The 24,256-nt window shown below is 40.4% G+C and overlaps 1 protein-coding gene and 2 long non-coding RNA genes across 6 annotated transcripts in view; 2 read left to right on the forward strand and 1 right to left on the reverse strand.

Annotated features, from left to right (window-relative positions):
• Nucleotides 1-24,256, reverse strand: part of fz2 (frizzled 2) — a 121,746-nt gene that overhangs the window by 36,848 nt on the left and 60,642 nt on the right. Inside the window, exons 1-3 of one of the 4 annotated variants that reach the window (XR_015294502.1) lie at nt 11,636-12,234; nt 10,210-10,500; nt 9,641-9,808 (exon numbers count right to left, since the gene is read on the reverse strand). The exons of 2 other annotated variants lie outside the window; for them this stretch is intronic. The gene's annotated coding sequence lies outside the window, so the exon portion shown is untranslated. Of the gene's footprint in view, nt 1-9,640; nt 9,809-10,209; nt 10,501-11,635; nt 12,241-24,256 lie in introns of those variants that run through there. One more of the 4 variants, XM_086915375.1, reaches the window with a different exon arrangement.
• LOC116415073 (uncharacterized) lies at nt 10,955-13,577 on the forward strand. The gene is made up of 2 exons (XR_004225630.2): nt 10,955-11,407; nt 11,481-13,577. It is a non-coding gene; the product is annotated as an uncharacterized LOC116415073 (long non-coding RNA).
• LOC147656404 (uncharacterized) lies at nt 13,842-23,278 on the forward strand. Its single transcript, XR_015294503.1, has 2 exons — nt 13,842-14,695; nt 22,582-23,278. It is a non-coding gene; the product is annotated as an uncharacterized LOC147656404 (long non-coding RNA).

Raw genomic sequence — 24,256 nt, forward strand, 5'->3', positions numbered from 1 at the left:
AGTTCGAGGGACACGATCGTGCGAAATTATGCGGGATATTGTGCAAGCTGTGGGATATATACGTACTAGGTGAAAAGTGGGCCTCGAGCGTAGGAAAGTCGCGTGGGAGAGTAATACGGGACGAGTGTCGCGAAACGGGGGGAGGGAAATCGCGTTTGTGTGGAGCGATCCGTGGCTGTTGAACCGCGCGCTGCCGGGTTTCCGGTGGTGGCGCGGATGTGTGGGTATGAAGCGCGTGGATGGAAATTGTGTATTAAGTAGCACGAGTGGGTACGCGGAGTGTTTGTTACGTTTGCGAAGAGTAATTGGGTGATTGAGCTGGTTTTGATAGACAGTGAAAAGTATATTTATTAACTCACGCTCGCTTTGATGAGATGTTGTGATAATGTAATGGGATGCGAGTGTAGATTTCTTTCGTTTCGCCGTGTTAATGGAAGGAAGTAAGAACGGAGGGAGGGATTTAAAATGCATTGTTCCGATGACACAATTTTGTCGGTGCGGAAATGTTATACTTTCTTTTATACTTTATACTTCGTTTCATTCGTAATATTTTGATATTCCTTTTTCCCTACTAAATTAGAAGAAAGAATATCGAAAAAACCTTTTTTTTTTTTTTAAATTTTATGGACAAAAGCGAAGTTCAGAATAATCTCTATATTAATTCTGAACGTTGTGACGATAAATCTACGCCATTTATCAGGCGATTTGAATTAATTAAAACAACCGCTTACGGTTGAAGATGACCAACTTCCTCAATATCATGTGTAACGTGCTCTCTCTCTTTGTATAACTTTCACGAATTTGGACGTGACGCTTACGAAGCTGGATAAAAATAAATTCAATTCAAACAATTCAATAATTATTTTATAATACATATTGTTCTTCGAAAGCCCGAATCAATGAAAAATTTAATCGATCAATTAAATTTCGTTAATAAAATTTCCCATAATTCAATTGCATCACGTTAGAAAAGTTAATTCCTACCCAAAGGCCATCAGCAGTCTCTACAAGAATCTATCCGAAACAATACCATCCCCTCCTCCACCCACAACTTCAATTCCCCAACATTCTGCTGTTCACCGGATAAATCGCGTTTTTATTAAAACTTGCACGCGTATAGCACCGGGTAGAACCCAAACTTAACCCTTCTGCCATTCAACCCTTTGCCACCGGAAAATAAACAAACCACCCCAATATATAAACACACACACACACACACACACCATCTTCCCCACAACACACCGTCCAAGCAAATACTTAATTCCTGCCCGTTCTATTCGGCATTTAACGCGCGATTTCATTAAGCGAGATGGATCTCCGCCGTTGGAAAGGTTAATCCAACGTCTGCCGGCTTCCATATCGCGAGCAACGAGGGAAACAGAGGAAAACCCGGACGAGAGCAAGGAGGGTGAAAAGAGGGAAAAAGAAGCTCTCTCTCTCTCCCTTTCTCTGTCTCGGTTCATGCCTGGGCGTACGTCGATTACGGTTTCACCTGGGCATCGGAGGGAAAGAGACGTGGCCGCGAGGAGAGGAGAAGAGTCAAAGAGACGGTGTCGCGTACGCTTCTTCCCGCTTCCCTGTGTGGAGCGCACGCAGAAAGAGAAAAAGGCAGGGGAGAAAGGAGGGAGGCGGCTACGGCGAGCTTGACGCGACATGAAAAGCACTCGCTTCAGCGTGTGGGGGTGGTGGTGTGGCAAGAAGAAGAGAAAAAGTCCCGTGACGGTGAGCGAGACACGCGTTCGCCAAGTTTTTCCGCAAAACAACGGGGGAGGAACAACGGCGACGCGGGCATAATGCCGCCTCGTTAAAAAATAATTCATTTAACCACAATGCTTCGACGATGTGCGAAAAAAAAAAAAAAAAGCAAGCAAAGTTGCGCGCGAGCCTACAACACGGAGACACGACGAGATACGTACATCCGCTTTTGATGACGCGCGAGGCTGTGTTTTCGTTGCTTTCGTGTGGATGTTCGTCTGTCTCTCTTTGTTCCGATATTGCGCGAGAGAGGCCATCCCACCCCCTTTTCGTCTACTATACTCGTTTGCTTACAATAACGCGGTGGCGATAGTGGAAAGTGTGAGACGACAAGAGAGAGCAGAACATCCGTTGTAATTAACGCAATAAATAAGTATCGTGTATTGCGGAAACCGAGAGAGAATGTTAGAGAGAACGGAATGGAAATACCCTCTTTTGAACCTTCGTTTTGAACGAGGGGATGGTGAGTATCGGTTTTTCTTAGAAAGGATATTTTATTCGATTTGCTTGATGAATTGTAGAAAGTTTGTGTTTCAGATTTTGTTTATTTGGACAATCCTTGTATTGAAAGTTATAGTAACGATGTAAAATTAAATCTCTGTATAAATGTCTAAATTAGATAAAAACTAAGAAACGGTGACGTAGATGAGAGAGAGAGAGAGAGAGAGAGAGAGAGAGAGAACTTGGGAAGAAAACGGTTGATAGTCGTCGTGTCGTTTCAAAATGGAAACGCGTATGTTCTCTAGATTAACATGGCAATGCGATAATATCGGTTACTTTGGTAATGTGGCGATATCGGATTTTATATCTAACTGACGTATCTGAATCAGGCATTCCCATTAATGGCCATGCTTGAAAGTTAGCGAGCGTAACGATCTACATGTTTAGTTCAAATTGTTGAGATTTCAGATAGCTGGTTATAGGAATAGCCAAATAAAAATGTAAACAAATAAATATAGTCTCTGTAGAAGCGCGAAACAATTTCCCTTCGACAGCGTGTTTCTAATCTAATTCGATATCTTTGAACTTGTTTATAAATTAATAAGCATAATTTCAGTTTCATTTTCAAATCTTCCTAATCCTAATATTATGCGTATTAAATTTACGAATTCATTAAAAGATATGTATAAATCATTGGAAAATACGTTTTTGAAAAAGTATATAATTGATTTTTCTTTTCTATCAATTCTCTTCTTCATCTTCTTCGATCCTAAAAAAAATTGAATTTTCACATTTTCACGCGTAATTAATAACATATAACGCAATAAATAATAACCTATATTAATAATACTATCCTGAAGAAATTCCTCGTTTCCATATATTCGATTCCACATAACGTCTTGTGTATCTTATTACAGTCTCAATTTAATATTTACACGCGTAAAAATACGATAAAAAAAAAAAAAAAAAAAAAAAGGATATTATTCTCCCATATCCAATATCTCTTCATATCCAATAGAGTGAAACAAGTTCGTGGGCCGAGGTTGAAAACCGATAAAATCAGGGAATCGGCGTATCGAAGGGTACAACCGTTCGATGCCCGACTGAGAGACGACGCTTCTGAACGAAACGGCTGAATTATAAAAAGTGTTCGTCGAATGGTCGTCAATTAAAGCGTCATCCAGCTTGAATAAATTTATAAGCTCGACTCTACGGTCGATAGGACGGTAAGTCGCCTGTGAATGGAAACGATCCAGCGCGATTCAGATGATAATAACCTCCCCTCTCGCGCAATCTCCCACCAACTTTCCCTCCTCCTTTTTTCCATCATATTTTTCTTCCTCCCTCCCTCTCTTTCTTTCTCATCGCATTTTTATTATTTTTCTTTCTCTTTCCTCTCTCTCTCTCTCTCCAGAACAATCCAATGTAACCATTGTCCGTCGGTTGAAAGCGTGTCACCCATACAGAAAGAGAGAAACACCCGGCAGTTGAACGCAAGTCGCTTTCCGCCCTTTCCAAACATTTTCTTTTCTTTCATTAAGCGGTCTTTTCACACCGTCTCAACCACAGACAGACCGTTCACCTTCCTCTTTCATGGGGGTTTCACGGGCAGAGGCGAAAGAGGGTGGACCAAAAAAGGCCATGGATTCTCGGGGAACCCGTTCGCCAGACAACACCTCCAGATGTAGGTTTACCGGATACTAAAGCGTGGAACGCGCTTTTTTGCCGGGGCCCAAGTGGGACGACGCGCGAAACGTCGTCGCCGATAATGACTGCCGACCTTCCTTCCCTTCCTTCCTTCCTTCCTTTCTCCTTCTCCTGCTTGCTTCTCCTCTCTCACCTGTGTCCATATTCGCGCCTCGTGGTATCTCTCTCTTTTTATTCCCCTTCTCGCTCTCTTTTGAAACGATGACGACACGCGGCGGCGTTCGATTCGATCGGTCCATTCGGAGGGGAAAAAACGCGGGAACACGGTGGAGACCATCGAGGAGGGAAAAAGACGCGGAAGAAAATGACAAATGGAGGTTAGAATGTTAGGATCGAAGAGTAGGCTGGTATTGGATTGGACACTTGTGGTGCTTGTAGTGGCTTTCTACGGTTTGAGAGAGAAAGAAAGGAAAAAAAGGTCGATGGGTCGCAGTCGGGAAGTACAGAGGGGTTCATTCAGACGTGTGGAATGAGAAAGTGGTTTGTGGTTTTGTGCGAGAGAGAGAATATATAGATTATTTAAATAGGCAGTGTTTTATACAAATTCATTTCTTTATGGAGATATACAGGACACTTATGGCTTCCGAGATGCGAGATACTTACATCATTTAGATAGTGCCAGTGTTTTATAATGAGATGGTAAGAAAATGAGTTGACTGTTACTCTCTTGGAATCGATGCGATATTTAAATGTGTTGAGTAATAGGGTCTTTTTAATCGATTACATATCTGCTAAGGTTAGATTGAAATATAAATACACGTAAGGTTAATTATTGTAAGAAAAAAGAAAGATCTTGAAAACTGTTTGAAAGTTACGAGTTAAAAGAACACGATGAAAAGAAAAAAGAAATGAAAGAATGAAAGGAAGGAAAAAAAGAGGAAAGAAAGGGAAAAGAAAAAAGAAAGGAAAAGAAAGTTTCTTTGACTATGTGAGAAAATGTATCACGCAAAGTCTGTCAGACTTCGTGTCTGTAGTAAGGAATAAAATAAACTTGAGGCTAACTCTGTTTCGAAACATTGAAAAATATCAAAACTAAAATACTAAAGGGAAAAGATATCTGTGATAAGTTTAATTTTATTCTCTAACTAACTAATTAGAATATTATACTCTTATAGAAATAATTATAATCATCCACAAGTAGGATCGTACACCAATTGTTAAATTGATATAAAATTGCGATATTTGAAGGTTAAATAAAATAATACTATATATACGAAAATAAAAAGATACTATATGAAAGATCGAAACTTGTATTCCGACAAAACTCAAAATTATAGCTTAAAAACGAAAAATCTAAAATACCATTTCGACAAATTTGACAGTGGAGGAATAAAAAAAAATGGATTTAAAAATACTAGAAGAAAGAGCGGCAAACGTTAATTTCCAACGTGGATCAGAAATCAATTTTCTGAATTCCAAAAACAAACAAAAAAGAAAAAACGACCCGAGAAACCCGTGTCATTCTGACAGGTTTGCCAGCCCCGATGTATAAAACAATCCAAAAGAGAAGCAATTACGTATTCCAACAGCCATCTCGACGCCTACCGTCGATAATCGAGGCTAAAAACGGAACACCGTCGGACTTGGACTTCGCTCGATCAAATCTCGCCACCGAAAAAAAGAAAGGGAAAAAGCGAGAAAACACGTGGAGGAAGGAGGAAGGGGAGGAGGAATGAAGCCTTCGTCGTTTATCTCTCCGGCCTTTTTACGACTATCGTGGCAGAGGCAGCTTCCTTCCTGCCTGTTTTCGAGACTTCCCGACCCGCTCTCGTTAAATTTGCACCAGGCGACGCCGATATTCGCGCCCGTATATTTTTTCTTCGCCTACCAACCCCGATTATATTTATTCCTCCGTGTGTCGTTCGAACGGAAACGCTCGGAACGATAAACTGCGCGAGCCAGCCTCTCTCCCCCCTCCCGCCGTTGCAACTCGAATATCGCCTCTCTATCAGATACCCGACCGTCCTCCTCCTTTTCTCTGTCGCGATAACGCGTACCAGCTTCAGATTACGAGGCACGGGACCCGAGCCATAGCCCGGCGTGTGCAGGCGTTAATTATCGGCTGCGTGGCGTTAGGTCGTTTTCTCGAATGGGAAACGGCTCGCCGTTGCGGATGTAACTGTTTGCTACCGAGATGAAACGAGACACGTGTGATGTGGTGGAAATACGTAGGGATAAATTTCTTCTCGAATATTTTGATGTAAATGATCGAGTTTAAAATCTTTTCTCTTTGTGGATCCTTTTCGCGTTTTACTTTTGTTTAAAAATCCGAGTGGGGAAGGGCCGGTATTTTTAATAAAAAGTTCCTGTAAATTAAATCGAGTAAAGTGAGTGCACGACTTGAGTGATATTATACTTCCCACAGTTCTCTACGTATGCTATAAATAAAATACTATCTAGTGTGTGTGTTATATATATATATATATATATATATATATAGTGTTGCATTTAAGTGAGAACGATAGGATAATTGGAAAGGGATAGAATTTAAAAAAAGTATAATTACAGAAGGAATATTAAATTACCTTACTATGTTAAAAATCCCTTATTTTAAAGAATACAATGTTCGAAAACTCGAAGATTATATAAAACTACAAGATTTCTTAACGTATTTAAACAAGCTTATTACGTAAAGCTGATATTAAAAATTGTACAATTCTCTTTTAAAAAGATATACGACCTTGCAAGATATTCCAATTAAACGTAATACTAAAAAAAACTTACAACTAAAACTACATACGTGCATACATACTTTCAACAATTTTCATTCGATGGATTCAATTAAAATCCATCTCCTATATTTTCGACGTAACCTTAAAACAGTGTCGTTTTAACCCTCGCCCGTTTTACACTCTATGACAAGTAAACCAATATATTTTCGCGTGAAACGTGGCCGCGTTTAACGCGCGGAACGAGGTGGTTACGAGGAACGTATTCATCGCGTTGTCCCCCGTATTTCTGAAACAGAAGCAAAAGAAGCAACGAAGGAGAGAAGGGACATCACCCACCTGGGGGACGATATATCACGAGAAACGAGCGAGGATCGACTTCTTATTGGGTTGGCAACCGGCACCGTCAGGCTGGAGCAACATGACTAATTATTGCTGTCCCGCTTCGGTGCCGTCTAGTTTACCTTTGCACGCTTTCCCGCCTGTCATTTCTCACGCGTCGACGCGACCATCGGTCTGGTCTCGGCGTACGATTCACGAAGCCTTTTGCGAATACGGGAACCAATGTGTAGAGAGTCGACGGACCAATGTCTTTACGCTGCCTGACACGCCAGATGGAGAAAGGAACGATAATTGTTTCTATGCGGGTATTGAGAGATTTCTATGAACAGTGCGTTAACACCTTTGAGTAATTAAGTACTGTCTTTTTGAAGAGTTCATTGATATATGTTATAAGCTACGTGGAGGATGAAACGAGTTTATCAAAGGTTAATTGTTCGATTATCGTATAAAATTAAATATACAGTTAAAAAAAAGTTTTTCGCAAAATGCAATTATTGATCATTCTTGGAACAGTGATCAATCAAGTATATAGCATTTTTCCCTTTGAAAAATTTCGAATATTTTCGCAAATATGAATGAGAAAAATTCGTGTCGAAATATTTTGAAGAAAATTTGTCAATATCGAACATTCCTACAACACCAAATTTTGAATAAATATTCGATAAAAAAAAAACTTTATCCAAAACACAGAATAAAAGATAGAAAAAGGAATTCTATTAATAATCTCTCTATTTAAAGGAAATCACGTTCAATAACTGCGTAAAACACTGCGTGCATTCGATACTCCACAGTTGGACAATCGACCCATTTGCCATCAAAGGGGATGTCAGAAGAGTGCTTTTATTTATATGTATACTAGGGCGCCGATAATCGAGCCTTAATTAGCGCGGCCAAATCAACCGGCAGGGGAATAAGGGGGGAAAAAAGATTTCTTTTGTCGTCACCTCGTGTTTTCATTTCAGTTGTTTTTCGGTCTAACGATTTTCTCCATTTTTCTCGATCGTCCGTTTACACGGCCCGTTTCACGACCGACGATACAAAAATACCAGGACGCGGGGTAAAGGTACTACCAACCGAGCGTAGTTACGTATAGATGTATAAAGAAGCTGTTTTCGCATCGTTAATACTGTCTCTCTTTCTTTTTCTCTGGTAATCAGTGACCGACCAGTCTCGTCAACTTTGTTTGCCGATGACATCTGTGCGCTCTCGTAATTGCGTACCTGCTATTCATACGCGATGAGACTACGTCTCGAATAAGGACTTCTATCAAGGACGCGTGTACGTCGTCTATGCGCGTCGAACCTACGTTTATGCAAATAGAACTGGAACGGACCACGCGTCACGTAACTATTCCGACCGCGAGAAACGCAATTCTTTCGAGATTGATTGCCGGGACTGTTACCGTTTTTGCATCGTGTTGTCACAGAGATTTAATTGAAACGTACGACGAATTGGAGTTGGAGATGTGGAGAGATGTATAGTAACAAAAAAATAAATTTGCATCGATTCGAAAATATTGATTTCAATGAAAATTTGTGTGTGTATATATATGTATAGGAAAAATTTGGAAATGAATGAATGAAAAAATATCTTTGAAAGAGTGGAATAAATTCTGATTTTGGGGATATATTTTATAATAATATAATAGGATAGATAATAGAGCACTAAAACAAATAAAGATCCAATTCTGTATTATTATAATATTGAATTTGATTTATTTTATCAGTTATTAAACGTTTGATAGGATTCTAATCTAATAGAATGATAAATCTTTCTTAAATGAATGATTATTTTAAATTTGGAGAATATTATATAGAAAGAGAAATTTTAATATTAATCCTTTAAGTTCAATTTAATTGAATTTTGTATCTTTTATTTTCAAAAATAATCCAATGAATATACATAAATATTTTAAAAACAATCAAAAATTATTTAATTAGAAAAGAAAATATTTTAGAAACAATCATTTTTCATTTCATTATTTTATTATACTATATATATTTATTTATAATATAATATGCAAATATATTATATTATATATATTATATATATAATAAAATAATGAAATGAAAAAATTATTGTTTTTAAATTATATATATATTCATTGAATTATTTTTGAAAACATAAAATAAGAAATTAAAGATACAAAATTCAATTATATCTAAATTGGACTTAAATGGATTATTATTAGGATTTCTCTTTTTATAAATTTATTCTCTAAATTTAAAATAATCATCCATATAAAAGAGATTTATTATTACAATTCTATCAAACTGTTTAATAATTGATAAAATATATAAATATATAAGTTTATAATATATAATATATATAATATATTATATAAATAACATAAATATTATATATATGTATATATATGTATAATAAAATAACGAAATCAATTATATATCAATTATTAGTTTTATTATTCTTATTTTTATGTTCAATATGATTAAATATTTCATTAAAAATCCATATACATACATATATGAATTTCATAGTTGCGAAAACGTTAAATAAATTTCCTGTACATTTATCTAAAAGGTAATTCAAATATACGAAGCACTACAAAAATACCTGGTCTCTAAATACAACTAGCGATAAAACGTCTGGTTCGCGATGTGTTAACACATTGTTGACCGGTCGCGAGCGTACTCGTATTTTCATGCATAAACGTTGTTGACCGGTCATGAGTATACTCACGTTTGCATATGCATCAACTTGTGCAATTATTAAAGTAAAAAATTTTATATATTATTGAAATGTTTATTACATTGGATTGTTTGTTTAATTTTTGTTATTTCTTTTATTTTACTGACATTTTAATTACCATTCTAGTATAGTCTGCTATATTAAATTTTCTAAATCTTGTTGTAAATTTTTTTTCTCGATTAATGCTGAAAAAATAATTTGCATAAAATATAACAAATATAAATTAATTATCGAAAATAAATAAGTAAATTTTTTCAAATTTGAATTTTTTCAATTTAATTATAGATGGCAGTTTGCTGTGATGATTCTGATGGCAGTTTCTACATATACGGTAAATATATCTATCAATAACATTGTTAACAGAGTTCTTCGAAATCTGTATACATTCCTATTTTGAAAAAATCCTCTAGAAAATTCAATATCATTATATTTATATATATTACGTTACGATTACGATTTATCTCTATCTATGTCGAAGAAATAGACAGCTGCATAAAAATCTTATCCACGAGCAAAAACATGCCAAATAAGATAATGGTCGTAAATCACAAGCAATCACTTATCTATTAATTCAAAAATGACTCACCATGTATCCAATTCCGATTTTAGAAAGCAAGATCTTGCAGATAAGAGACATTCCGATATCGTCGGTTTACTTATTGTACACATAATTGCTACAAATATGTTATATCCGTGCCTCCATGAAATGCTTCGTGAAAAATACGTCGAAAAAATATAGCTATTTCGGAAATTTCCACGTATACATTGGCGATTGCCAAGTGTTTCGAATGGAGCAAAGAAACAACGATTCGGAGTGAAACACTCTCGACTGTTCGAAACAATAGACAGACAGACAGAATGTTTCCGATATTTCTCACTGAAACAAAAATCACAGAATCACGTGACTACACAATGCGAAGATCGAACACATTCCACGAAGATTTTCTTTAGTCTTCGACAGAAATATCAAATACTTTCACTTCTTTTCAAACCGACAATCGTTTCTCCTTTCACAATATCACCTTCCTACGTTTCCTGCTTCACTTTACACTTTTCGAGTACTAATCTATCGAAAATCGATGTATCGATTTTATCGTATTTTTATAAATTAATTTTTTCGATAGAAATTAAATTTTCTAAATAAAAATACAAATCTGTCTAACAAATTGGCAATATGATTGATACGCCATAATAATTATAACTAACAAATTAATTATTAAAATATTTTCCCTAGTACAATCGATCTATATTCGAGTAATCGAGTAACGCACTCCAACCGTTTCCGCGAAAGTAGCGAACTCTACATCGATTCTACTTTCATTCGAAACAATAGTACATAAACGAGAATCGTCCATGTTTGTTAGCGTCGTCGCGACAACAGACTTGTGTGTTTCGAAAAAGGCGAACGAAGCCAACTGTGCGGTCCGTTTACCGAGAGCTCCGTATTCCCCAGTGTATACTAAAACCATCGATCGCGTTTTGCATGAATGATTTCGCGGAGGGACACGAGAAAAGAGGGCCGAGATGGTCGTCTGCCGGAAAAGAACGATGGAGGAGAAATTTCGGGAAGGCATCGGTGAAATAGAAAGGGGAATTGGAAGTAGTAAAGTCTGTGTCGTTCGGCATTCAGAATGCAGAAAAGGAGCGAGGAGAAAGAGGAGAGTAGTGTAGGGTGGCTCGGCAGTTTGCGTGCATGTGTTTCTCGTTCGTCCCTATGCACAAGGAGAGAAGAAGAGTCCAGAGAACGCGAGTCGACCATAGAGGAAAAGGAAGAATTATCGAAGGTAAGAGAGAGAGAGAGACGGAAGCGAGAGGCCGCAAAATATATGCTGCATGCTCGTGGATGCTCGTTTGCAGCGTGCCCGTGGTCGGACAGAGATAATCGTGCCTACACCGGCTACGGATAGAGTGAAATGGAAGAAAAGGAGAACGTGAAACGGTTCGCCGAGGAGGCTGGTCAATGGTAGGCCGGCTATCGGAACACCCTTCTCGAAAACAAAGCCGGATCTCACCTTGATTTATCGCTGAGTGCTGCCGCGGTGCTGTGTGTTCTGCTCCAGACCAGGTTGCAGCCGGGGTGAATTCCCCGGCGAAAATTAATCCATTATCGGGTAAACGAAGACCGGGATAACTGCGATTACGGAGTTCAGAAATCACCACTCTTCTCTACACGAAACCTCGACGCTTCTTCTTCCGTGTATTGTTTTATATTTTTTTTCTGCCTAGTTGCCCGCCACCAGACGGCTAACCTCGGTCCGTTGGAGTTTTGTGTACACACCATATACACAACCCGATATCCGATACACTAAATCAGCTACGTAAACGTATGCACGGTAACGCGTGTCAACGCGAAGACGACGAGCAGTCACGAAGCTTGCACACGGTAGCAGATCATACAGTGCGCGTCTTCCTTACTACGTTCAAGTCATTCCCAAGTCAACGACTCACAAAGATACCGGAGACACACGTTTCCTCCAAATATTTTCCTTCGTGCGCACGCCCTCGTTCGACAAGCACGACGATGATACGATCGAGAATGCGACGCGGCATAAACGATACACGTGCGAGTCGTCGTATCGAGAGACGAACTACCCCTAACATCGGCCGAGAACGTACTGACATGAAAGCAACCGAGGAAACACGAAAGCGAAGCTCCGACTGAATCGTCGACGCGAGTGGGGGAAACCTTTCGGTCGACTTCGGGATACTTCGGCGCGTCTTCCCCCTCTACCATCCAATGGATACTTTACACACAAGCGTAGGATTCTCCCGTTCTCTACGTATACGCTAAGAGTCCCGATGTGTATTCGGATTCTGTTCTTCTCCCTTTCTTTTTTTACCTCATTTCCACTCTCTTCTTCTCTCTTTCATCTTCTCCCAATAGATACTCCCTCTCTACCACTGTTCGCGCGAGCCTCGTACATGCACACCTGTTTACGCATACGTGTGTGCACGCGACGCGTACCTTATACCCTCTTCGCGGCAGTCTCCACACGCGCGATGACGTCACGCTGGGCGCCGTGGCGTGGATAACGAGATGGCCCGAGTCTTCCTCGGGACCCTCGATCGCTAATTATCGTCCTAGAGGTTTCGCCTCGTTCCGCGACCGGTTTGCTCCTTTTTCCTCTTCCTTCCCCGGCCTGCTGCCCACCAGACGGAGAAATCGTGTGCGCGGTTCAAGAAGAGAAGGCACCCGGCAGCCACCCTCTTCCCGGCAACGGCCGACGATTTTCGTTTCGCCGCTCGTTTCCCGGTGGCATTAATGATGTCTCGTGTAGGTACAGTCACGACCGGTTCCTCGAGAGACCTACCTCCTATCAAGATCAAGTATCTTCGACTAGCTTCGACTTGGAGAGGACACGCCGGGGCGGCCGAACAATTCCCATCTAGGGTTTCACGCGGTGTGTAAGACACGTCGTCCCGGACCAACACGCGATCCCTTCGTCGAGTCTTGGTCGAGCAAAGCGAAAGTTGAATCGGTGTTCGAAAGGTGGCGTTTTAGAGGTTGGGGACGAATATTCCGTGAGCGTGGACCGTGTGAGTGCAAAAATGAGCATCGCGTCCAACGTATAAATAACGAAACGCATAGCCTCGTTGTAGGAGGCTGCGACGAGGGTTTGTGCAATAAATAACGGCCTAGCGGAGCACACCTGCAGCGACAAGGCGTGTCCGATGGACGATGAAGTTTAACGTCCCCCCCCTCGTTTATTTCTCTGCCCAAAGCTATTGCAAGACGCGACACCAATAAAATGCTAATTCGCCCTTCCTCGTTACGAAAACGCGCCCTCTGTCTTGTTTTTTAGCGCGATCCCTGGAACGAGGTGGCTATATACGCTACTATCTATTATCATTCATATCGCGTATTATCATGCATTATCGTTCATACCGTGTTTACTGATTGCTATATTATAATATCGGAGTTAAATAAAGCGTGTTTCATATCCTGCGTGTTCATTCGCTGGTTATATTTTTTTATTTAAAATTATTTTATACGTAAAAATTATAATTACTAAATATATTTTATACACTAAATGTAATAGGAGCGAGAAGATATTTGCTTGTAAGTAATTTTACCGACATTTTGAATGTCGTAATTTTTTTTATCGAGATCGTAATTGAAATTAATTCTCTTTTAGAATTTTAATTTTTTTTAAACTCATCAATCGTTTGTTACAGTTTAGAAGACGCAGTTTAGTAGATGAGTCTCTAAAAGATTCTTTGAAATGCAGTATATTTAACAAAGGTAACGTACAATCTTGAACGTAAGTATAATTTCTTATTATTATCTAATGGATGCAATATACATTCTCCTCGATTCATTTGAATAATCTAAATACTTGGCAACCTACGATCTCAACATCTGTTTCTAGCGTAACTAATCTCTCAATCCACCAAAACCCACATATCTTTCAATCGTTCAATAATAAAACGAGTTCTTTAAATCTAAACCAATTCCACAAAACGATTAATTTTTCTATTTTGAATTAAAATCAAATTCTTCACTCCTCCTTCCTATTTCGATTCGTGTAATATTTATTTCAATCAACAATATTATAATTAATAACACAGGAAGAGGAAGCGTTTGAAAATCGTTTTATTCAATAAATCTTACGATCTTAGGAAACAGACTTCTGGCAAATGTTCCCTCTTGAAAACGTGTCCTCGGCGTCTCCTGAGCGCGGAAGGGAAGCTCTGCAGCCCTCAGGCCACGGACACTTTCCCTTACCGCTCCCGGAATAGCTCGGGAAAGCGAAGGGTAGCTTTTTTTTCTTCCCGCAGCCAGGCAACGGGTGCATAGGAACGACGTAGGATTGGTTCTGATTATGATCTCGCGTCACCCCAACGTAAGGAGCGCGACAATGACGATGACTGCAATTCCGCGTACGCGCAAGGTGGTCCATTATGATCTTCCAGCTGGATTGAGCGACAAAATAGTGGAGATGAGGAGTTGGAGGAATCGTTCTAAGGAGCTCGTCGAAGAAATGTTTTAAGAAATCGTGCGCTTGTGCGCGGGAGAAGGTCTTGCTGGGTTTTTTATTCAACTCCTTCCTGCGTGCGTGTGTACGTGATACGTAAGTCGTTTTTCGAAAAAGTTTTTAAAAAAGGAATCTTTTAATTTTTCGTTTGCATACGCATCAAATCATGTTGCTTACATTTCAAGATATAACTCTTGCATTGTTCTAGAATTTTGAAAAATCTAAAAAAAAGTCTGTGATGTGAATATCATAAAATTATTTGTTAAAGAAATTAAAAAAAACTTTTGAACAAGGATAAGTAAATTATCCTATTCCAAGATAAAATTTAATTTGTGATAAAATGTTGACAATTTAGCAATAATATAAATTTCATTTTACGAGTAACTTTCTTTTAAATATATATATATATATATGTGTATGTGTGTGTTACGTTTATAGAAAGTTTCATTTTATACATATATTATTAGAAAGTTTTATTTTCTATATGTCTATAAAAAATAATTTATAGAAAGTTTCATTTTATTCTCAAACCATTTCGTTTAAAACGTGCAAGAATTTTATAAGCAATTTTCAATTATGACATGCCTTCACGAAGTACCGGACACATAGCACACGATCTGCGTTAAATGATTTGCATAATGCCCATGTTCTTTTTTTTTTTTTTTTCATCCAGTATCCTCGGTATCCTCGGTATAGCATAACGTATGTAATGTACGAAAGTAGAGTAATAAGTCCATAAAGCTTCACCAGCGTATACCAGCGCCACTTTACATTCACACGTAATAAAAACGTTGATCGTCGTTTGTTTCACGCATCGCGATCACGACGATCGCGGCGAGCTATCTCACATTATCCGGATACTCTCATAGCCTGTAATACCGTAATAGTGATTGTTCAAGTCGAGTCGGACGTGTCGATTATAGTTCCTCATAGTCAAGGACCGAAAGGAGCGAGAAAGAAAAAGGGGGTGACCGGGGTTCACTGCACTCCTTATTAAATCCATCAAGCCCCGCCGATTTTTCGAGGATCAGCACCGATTCCCGATTCGCCCACGGCTCGATACGATTTATCGAAGAAAGAAGGATATTAATTAACGAACCGACGCGGGAAAGATTCCCTCGGACAATGGGCGCCAAGTTTTTCCAACGTCGACGTCGAAAGTCTGACGAAGGTGGAGGAACGAAGAATTGTTCCGGCTGCAACAATACCCCCTGGCTCTAGAATTCGCCGTCGAACTTAAATTTTAAGAGTCACTGGCACGAATAGACTTGCCGACCTCCGCTAAAAAGCGTTTTTTCCGCCGCTCGAATGGACCGCGGTCTGCCGCAGAAAACCCTTACTTTCCGCGCGACGAATAATTTAAGAGAGAAAAAGAGCGCAGCAACTCGGAGGGAAGAAAATGAAGAGAGATCGCGGAGAGAGAGACGGACGTAGGGAAAAGTTTTCGTTAAACTCCTTTTTTCTTTTTCTTTTTCTTTCCTTTTTTTTTTTTTTTTTTTTTTTATTATTATCATTATTCTTCCTCCTCTTTTCCTCCTCCTCCTCCTCCTCCGGTTTCACCCTATCCATCGATTTCGGGGCGATCGACGTCTACGGCGGATTTTCCTCGGCGAGTTTTTATTGTGGACGCGCTCCCGAGGATTCAATTTCATTCTTTCGTCCTCGTCGTCGAAACCCCGTCGGAGAAACCGGACCGAGGGTGAGCGTCAAAGCGAAAGTTTCCATAATAACGCCTTTACCACCGATACGACCTCCCTCTCATCGCCTACAGAAACCCAAGAACTTACGCAAATGAACGGTATTCGCAATGTCAACGAAACAAGAGACAAAGAAGTTTCCCAGCCCCAGGGAATCGTTCAGGCGATCTAGATCGCCTCTCATTATTTGTATGCGATGTGTATATCAATCGAATTTTAAAAACCATCTAATCGTGGCGATCGTGAAAATACGACTGATCAAAAGGATAAGAAACGTTCGTAACTTTTTCTTCTCTCCGCGATAGTGAACGACTCGTTGAGAGCAGATCTCTTCATTACCAACAGAAGTTCCTTCTGCTCGAGGAAACGAGCGGGAAAATATAAAGTGTTTGAACGCTTTTTGACGAAAATATCGAATGACTTCAATGTTATATTTTCATATAAGTTTGGAGTTAATTTAAAAAGAGACGGGTTATGCAATTATTATACGAACAAATTCCCATCGTAAGCGTTTGCCTATTTTCTACCAAGCTCGACAATTTGAAACGAAGAAGACGAAAGAATCTTTACAACACTGACCTGTCACTAGTATCGCTTCTAGTTCCCATGTATAAATTCAACTCTCCTATTGTATTGTACCGTTCTAAATAAATCCTCGTCAAACGTAGTATAGTCCTGCACTGTCGCTACCAAATGGAGCAACCACCTGACCGAGAGAGAGAGAGAGAGAGAGAGAGGAAGAAAACTCTGTTTTCCCGTGTTTTTCAACGCGTGACAGACCGAGGTCTATCGGGATGAAGTCTTCAGAAACGTACGCGACATCAGGTCGGAAATACAGGTTTTTGTCTGCCCACGAGAGAGAAGTTGAGACTCCCCCTCTCCCTCTCTCTCTCTCTCTCTCTTTCTCCCCCTATACAGTTAAACCCCCCTCAAAGTGTAGACCCTCATTGTTGGGTCACGGTTGACATTCACGGCGTCCAGGCGTCCTCGTCGCCACCGGTAGGATTCTCCGGGGAGTGGATACCTCCCAAGTCACAAAGGATCCTCTCGCTTCTGCACCCTCCAACTTCCTGCGCCGTAGGAGCCGCTTTAGAAATCCCCCGAAACCAATTTATCTTGAGAAGCCTAGGCCCAGGCTAAACGGATTTTCCCTCGGCCGGCATTAGACGCTTTTATTCGACGTGAAATTAGCTTACGGACTCGCACAGATCGATCGTCGCGAATTATTCCTTCGTTTCCCCTCCTCAAAATCGGGGGAAAGAGAAGAATCGGGAATTCTCCTCCAAAATTGAAGAATTCCTTCCTCAAGGAGGATGATCCTTTGTTATTATCATTATTGATTAAAAAAAAGGATTAATTCTCTCACGCTTCCTTATTGTTCTTATTTTATTCCACGAACGATGGATCCTTCGCTCCATCCGGGCTAACGAGCGAGTAATCGAGACGACGTACGACCGCGTCACACCCGAGAAGGATCACGTCTAAGCTACTCCACCGACGAGATTACGACTTCCTGCGACCTATCTTTCACGGTACAGGCACGTACTCGGTTGTGGTGTAACGTGTGTGGTGCGGTGACCGACCACGCGGCCGGGTGGTCGGCTACAGACAGATAACGCGACCATATCGGTGCAACGAGGAACGCGATCCAGGTGTATATACACACCGGGGCACGCTCTCTGTTTTTCACCCCCCCCCCTCTCTTCTTCCATCCGCCCCCCCTCCTCCTCCGTCTCCTTTCTCCTTCGCCGTGGGAGAGTGTGTGCGTCTCTGTTTTTAAGCTTTCCATTGTAACGGTTTAACGCTCGAGCGTCGCTCGTTATCTGCTTATGGTTGGCGATACCCCGCGTTACTCTCTCTCTCTCTCTCTCTGTCTGTCTCTCTGAGTACCGGTGCAGCGAGTGCTTACGTACGTGGAAGAAGAAGAAAAAAAAAGCAATCCTTCGAAGAAGGAGAACCGACCCCGACGTTGTTGTTATAATACCGGTGACAAGAATTCTTCAGATATTCAGCTCGACAACTATAAGTTACGGACCGCCTGGTTTCGAAACGCGCAGAGTCTTCGAGGAGGAAGAGGATCGTTGCGAGGTGGTTAATGCCGAGTCATCTCCGCTTGCCTTCCACTCGCTGCCTAGGAGGAGCGTTTCTTCTTACGAGAAACGAGAGCGAATGGCGGAGGAAGGGAGACAGGCTCGAATGACCGATAGAGCGACGCTGCGGGGTTCCAAGCCCGACCAGTTTCTGGATACCGCCATTTCTCGCTCGAGCCTGGCCGAAAAAAAGATTACGCGGTTACGCGCGTATTTCACTCGACGAGACTTGTTTCTTTCGACTTCCTCCATCCCCATTGTTCGCCACGTGAGGCGGATGTACGCCATGGCCAGGGCGGCCATTTCACAGAAGTTTGCAAACACTGCAAGGCGACCTCCTGGCACGCACCCTCTTGCATGTCTCGTGTATACGCGCGGATGATGGACGAGGATCCTTCGAGGAGGCATCGACCGTTCCACCACGTCGAAGCTTCGCGGCCAAACGTTTTATCCGGCGAGATCTGTCCGCTCGTCGCCGCATTGACAGCTACACGGGCGTGGAATAAATTATAGAGAATAAATCGTCACTCGTCGTTCGAGACGGACGATATCTATCGGCCAACATATGCGTTCCTCCAGACGAATCTCTCCTCTCCCTCCCTCCCCTCTCCCTCGAAGGAAGGAAGGAACCGTCTGTTCGCTTTTATTTATACCGGATTATACAATTCCCCTCCGCGAAATTATGGCGGCGAATTATATACCAGATATTGCTCTCCCACGGATCCCCTTTCACCGCCACGGATGGGGGAACTTTTCACGGGGAACTTAATAAACTCCCTCCCCTATCTCCGCCTCGAAGAAAGAACATTCCTCCTCCCCCCCTGCCAAGAACCGTGCCGATTTCGTGCGGGATGAATCTCTGTTCTCCTTTAATCGAAGTCGAGGCGGGTGGTTCTTTCTATCCACGCGAGGGTGGGGGGAAAGAAAAATCGCGATTGAAATCGAGAAACGAAAGGAAGGAAGAAAATCGCGCGATGGAAAACGAGATCGAACGTTGGATCCTCCTCAACGTTACACGAATATGCGTCCCCCTCCTCCTCTGGGAACGTCGCAGCAGCTTGGATACATGCCGAGGGGTAACCCGAGACGTAGGAAAGGGAGAAGATGCCAGAATGAGATTTAATAAATGCCACAGGCCACAGGTAGGCGACGTCTTAGCACCGCAAACCCGCCTACAGGGAGTCAGATTTCCTCTCGACTTGGATAATTCTGCCCTCCCCGCACGTCTCCTCCCCCCTCTTGTGTCCTCTTAACGAGCGCATCGTGCATCCGTTTCGTGTTCGAGCGTTACGTCGCGCGAAACGGACACCTCCTGTCCACTTGGTCGCCAAACGATGCACGCGAATCGAATGATTTTGCGGTCGAATATGGTTTTGCGGAGTCTACGGCGCGACCCGGCCACGAAAATTTTGTATTCGAAGAGACTTGAACGCGTGGACGTGCGCGCGATACGGAATGCCGGGTGAAATTATTCGAATCCACGACCCACGACTACCCTCTCTCGGCCTGTCACTCCCGCGGAGCCGGGCTGTCGCTCAATGCTATTCAACCGGCGAGCGAAAGTTACAGTATGAAAAGAGCATTAATTCGTGGCCATTTTTATGCAAAGAAGCTGATCGAGCGACCACCCGTCACTCGTTTGGTCGAGAGCCAATTTAATTCCTCCTTTTCTCCTCGATTTTTCGCCACGCTACCAATGAAACGCTCGAGTTTCACCTTCGAAATCGTTTAGAGGAGTTTAGTGAATACCGTGAATACCGGCTTGTTTTTTAATTCCATTTGGAATTATTTTCAATGGATAAATAGAGCGGGTTGAAATTGTTAGGAAATTTTGTTAAGGATGTTTTTTACACTCGAGAATTATATCAGGTAGGAAAAAGAAAGTTTTTCTTCGTGCTTCAGAGATAAACGAAGAATTTTTTATTTATTTAAAGCGACTATATATATATATACTCTGTATTCTGTTTAATGGAGAGAAAATTATAAATATCGATTTTATAAGTCTCCTCTCCTTTTAGTTTTTAGTTTCAAAGACGTTTGTTTAATTTTAATAAAAGAAGAATCTTCACAAATCTCGTGACAATTTCTTTTTAAAATATCCAATTACGTACCCGATTTGAAATCTCGACAACCTGTATGTAGAACAGTATTTCGTTCTATAAACGACTCTTTATTTTATTGTATATTTTTCTTGCCACAAAAGGATGAAATTTCACAGCTACCTAGATTAGGATAAATAAATATCAAGTCTGTTGGATGTAACGGCAGACGAATTAAAAATGATCCCAAAATTGTCAAATATTCCCGATGGAATTTACTCGAATAAAGTGGAGATCGTGGGCCACGGTGTTTTTCACGAAACGCGTTATTTTGTAACAGAGAATGGGAACCGTAAACACGACTGGGAAGCAGTATAGCCGGATAAAATGTGGCTGCTTGTAAAATTCTGTCCAACGAATTTTTACGATCGAGCCAAATGGCAATTGTATCGCTGCTAATAACGATCCCTATCGAGGATCGTTTGTTAGATGCTGAAAGTGTTGTTTCCTACCATCGTGCCAATAAACGAGTTCTCTCGAGATATTAGTTACTCGGTACTGCAACCAGTTGCACGAAAAACAAGCGATACGAGTACTGCAATATTTCTGGTCACGTTTTTTTTTTTTTTCTTTGCATACTGCTCTTTTACCATATCGAATTTTGGAAATTCGATTCGATTGTAGAATATTGTCGAATATTAAATAAATATTATCGTATTAATTATCGTAAAACTGTTTTGATTAATATCAGAAAAAGGAATTACACGAGAATGCAATTCATTGTGAATAAATCTCGAAACGGAAATTTTTTTATAATTATTTATCGTTGAAACGATTATGATCGATGGATCGAACAGGATGATATTTGCAAGAATTCCGAATGAGTCACGAGAATATTGGCTCAACACAATCGATATTTTCCCTCTTGGAATAAGTAGGTATAATGGGATTATCAACTAGAGGCGTATATTTACCGAATTATCGTGGAATTAACAATGGAAGGTTGTGAACACCTATGTGACTCATAGTCAACGTAGAGAGAGCGATACGTAATTGACGTTTCCTCTTTATTTGCAAAGATCGATGATACTCGAAGATATTCGTCTCGATTCCTCTGACGAATTATTTATTTTCCCTGTTAAAAATATAGCCTTTCGATAATCGTTTTACGAACCTAACTTTTCGTAAAAGTTTTCGACCGAATTCAATCAAATTCCACGATTCTTCGACTTCCTTATCCTTCTCTTCTAAGATATCGAGAAGAGATCTTTAAATAATCCAAAAATTCCGAAAAAAGTGAACGAAATTTAAAATTTTGAAACGGCACCACAAAAAAAAAAACATTTCGATATCACGAACGTAACATCGCGTCCCATGGTGTCGTCCCAAACGCCGTTCAATAAACGATACTAAATAACCATTATTTAAAAAAAACGACATTTACCACCAATAACTTAAAACGTATAACATAACGCCTCTTTCTCTTCCAACCCCCAAACGTCTCATCCGCCCACCATCTCCACCTACCACAAATTCTTCCCTCCCCTCTCCTCCCTGCGTAATCGGTACGCAGCTTCTTGGCTGACTCCTGATAAAAATCAGGAATTTACAAAGACACCTCGCGGCAACAACGATTAGGGAGAGAGGAAAGGGGCAGAAAAAAAAGAGAAAGGAGAAAAAGACGGGAAAGAGAGAAAGTGGGGGTTACCAAAGAGAGAGAGAGAGAGAGAGAGAGAGAGACAGAGAGATCCACGTCCATAATAAAGTCGTAACGCACTTCCCCCCGTAAATTCGACAGAATATTACGGTACAACGGGGGACACGGGGGCCTGTTTCGTTTGCCGTAAAGTCGCGGCCGGTGATCACCGGGAAATTTACCGACGTGTCAGATCTGTTCGGCCACACCACGGGTCCCCCCTCCCCGTCTTTCACGCGATACACCGACGAGTATTTATAAAAGAAACGGTCTCCTCGTGTCACAGACGCTTCCTTCTGACTGATCTGATCTGGCAAGATATCATCCGTTTAGGATGGAGGCCTCTTCCCCTTTTCAATTTTTCTCCCCTTCCTCCTTTTTATCGATTCCTCATTTTTATCACAAAACGAAAGCTTGCACATCTCGCGGCATTTCTAATTTACATTCGCTCTGGTTACAGTTGTCTGGCGACTCGAGTTATCGAGAATCGTATTATCTGGCCGACCGAGAGACCTGGCCAGGATTGTCCCTGGGAAAAGGTATCCATCCGACATTCATTTCACAACCGACGTATCGGGGGATTAAGATAATTCATCGCTGCTTTCTGCCCGCGTGCAACTTGTTGCAAACAATCAAGTTCTTCTTCTTAATGTGAGATTGGCGTTCGTTAGATGGAGATAGGATGTATATAGATAGGTGTGTGTATATGGTAGTTGGTGTTATCTTGAGAGAAAAGTGAATGGGCGTGAAATAAAAAATGCGCAAGTCTAACGGTTAATATTGTACGTATCAGAGCCGGTCCCGAGTTGAACTAGTGCAAGGAAATATATAAATAAAATGTGGAGCAAGAAGGGATAAGTGTAAAAGAAAGAATGCATAATTGTACGAGTGAAAATTATAGCCTGTCCAATGAGTCGAGCTAATAAATAAAATATTTCGTTTAGCCAAGAGTCAAGATAGTTGAATTTATATCACTTGTAAGTCACGTTCGGAGTATATAGTAGAATGTATACAGCGTGCTCGCTTATATACAACAATGTTAATTGAGCAGTGCTAGCGCAGAGCACTGAATATTAACTACAATGTTAATTATGGTGATCATGGATATAATAAAAGCGTAAAAGTATAAAAGTATAAAATATTTGATTGAACGTAAAGATTGGAGAGTTAGTTGACGATTTAACTCGTTTCTTTTCAGGTAGAAAGGAGAGAGAAAAAAAAAAAAATATTTGAGAAAAATATGTTGTTATGGGCTTCGTTGAAACTTGAAAGGATACATCAAGCGAGATAAATATGTAAGAGGTTTGTAGGAATGAAATATTTTTCGTCCCAGATAAATGATAATAATTTAGATTTACATTAATAAAATGTTTGTTTCTCAAACTTGAGCAATTTGAATTCAAATTGATTCGATTAGTAGAAACAAACTTGAAGATAGATATGTTTTAAGTCGAATACGTAATAGGTTTATATTAATACGTTATTTTAAGTTGAATAAAGTTATGCATTTGAGTAATTCGAACAAGATTTATGCATGCATATACAAGAGATTTATCATCGGTTGCCCGACAAATTGTAACAGAAGAACAAACTTACATTGAACTAAAAAAGAGATAAATTATTATTCGAAACTCGCTTTCCTAAATAATCTATTTTTGTAACAATAATAATCCTGTTTTTAATGAAATTTTAATATAATATAAGAACAATTTCCTTTCAACGAGATACCACATTACAAAATTGAAATTCGATTTTCAATTTCTCTCCTTTCTTCCTTTCGAGATTACGTTCAAAATGTAAAAAAAATTCTGAAGCATCGAGAGTTCGAAGAATTTTTCCAACGAAAAAAGAAAAAAGAAATTCTTCGCGAATAACTCATCCCTACTATTTAAATTGCTCGAAAATCAGAGTTTTCAGATTACGCACCAGCCTCTCCTCCTAGGACACTACACTTTTGCGACAAACTGTACACATATAATCGCAAGCGTTCGTTATCAACTCCCGACTCGTTCGTCCCGAACGAAACGAATCGCACAATATTACATCGATTAACGCAAAACCCTATATAAAAATCCACACCACGTACAACTAAACCAACCATTCGACGTTATCGGCTCGAACCATCTACTCTTCCA

This window comes from Apis florea, unplaced genomic scaffold (genome assembly GCF_048593485.1).
Source record: "Apis florea isolate Af1SG1 unplaced genomic scaffold, ASM4859348v1 contig_3773_pilon, whole genome shotgun sequence".
Classification (NCBI taxonomy): Eukaryota; Metazoa; Arthropoda; class Insecta; order Hymenoptera; family Apidae; genus Apis; species Apis florea.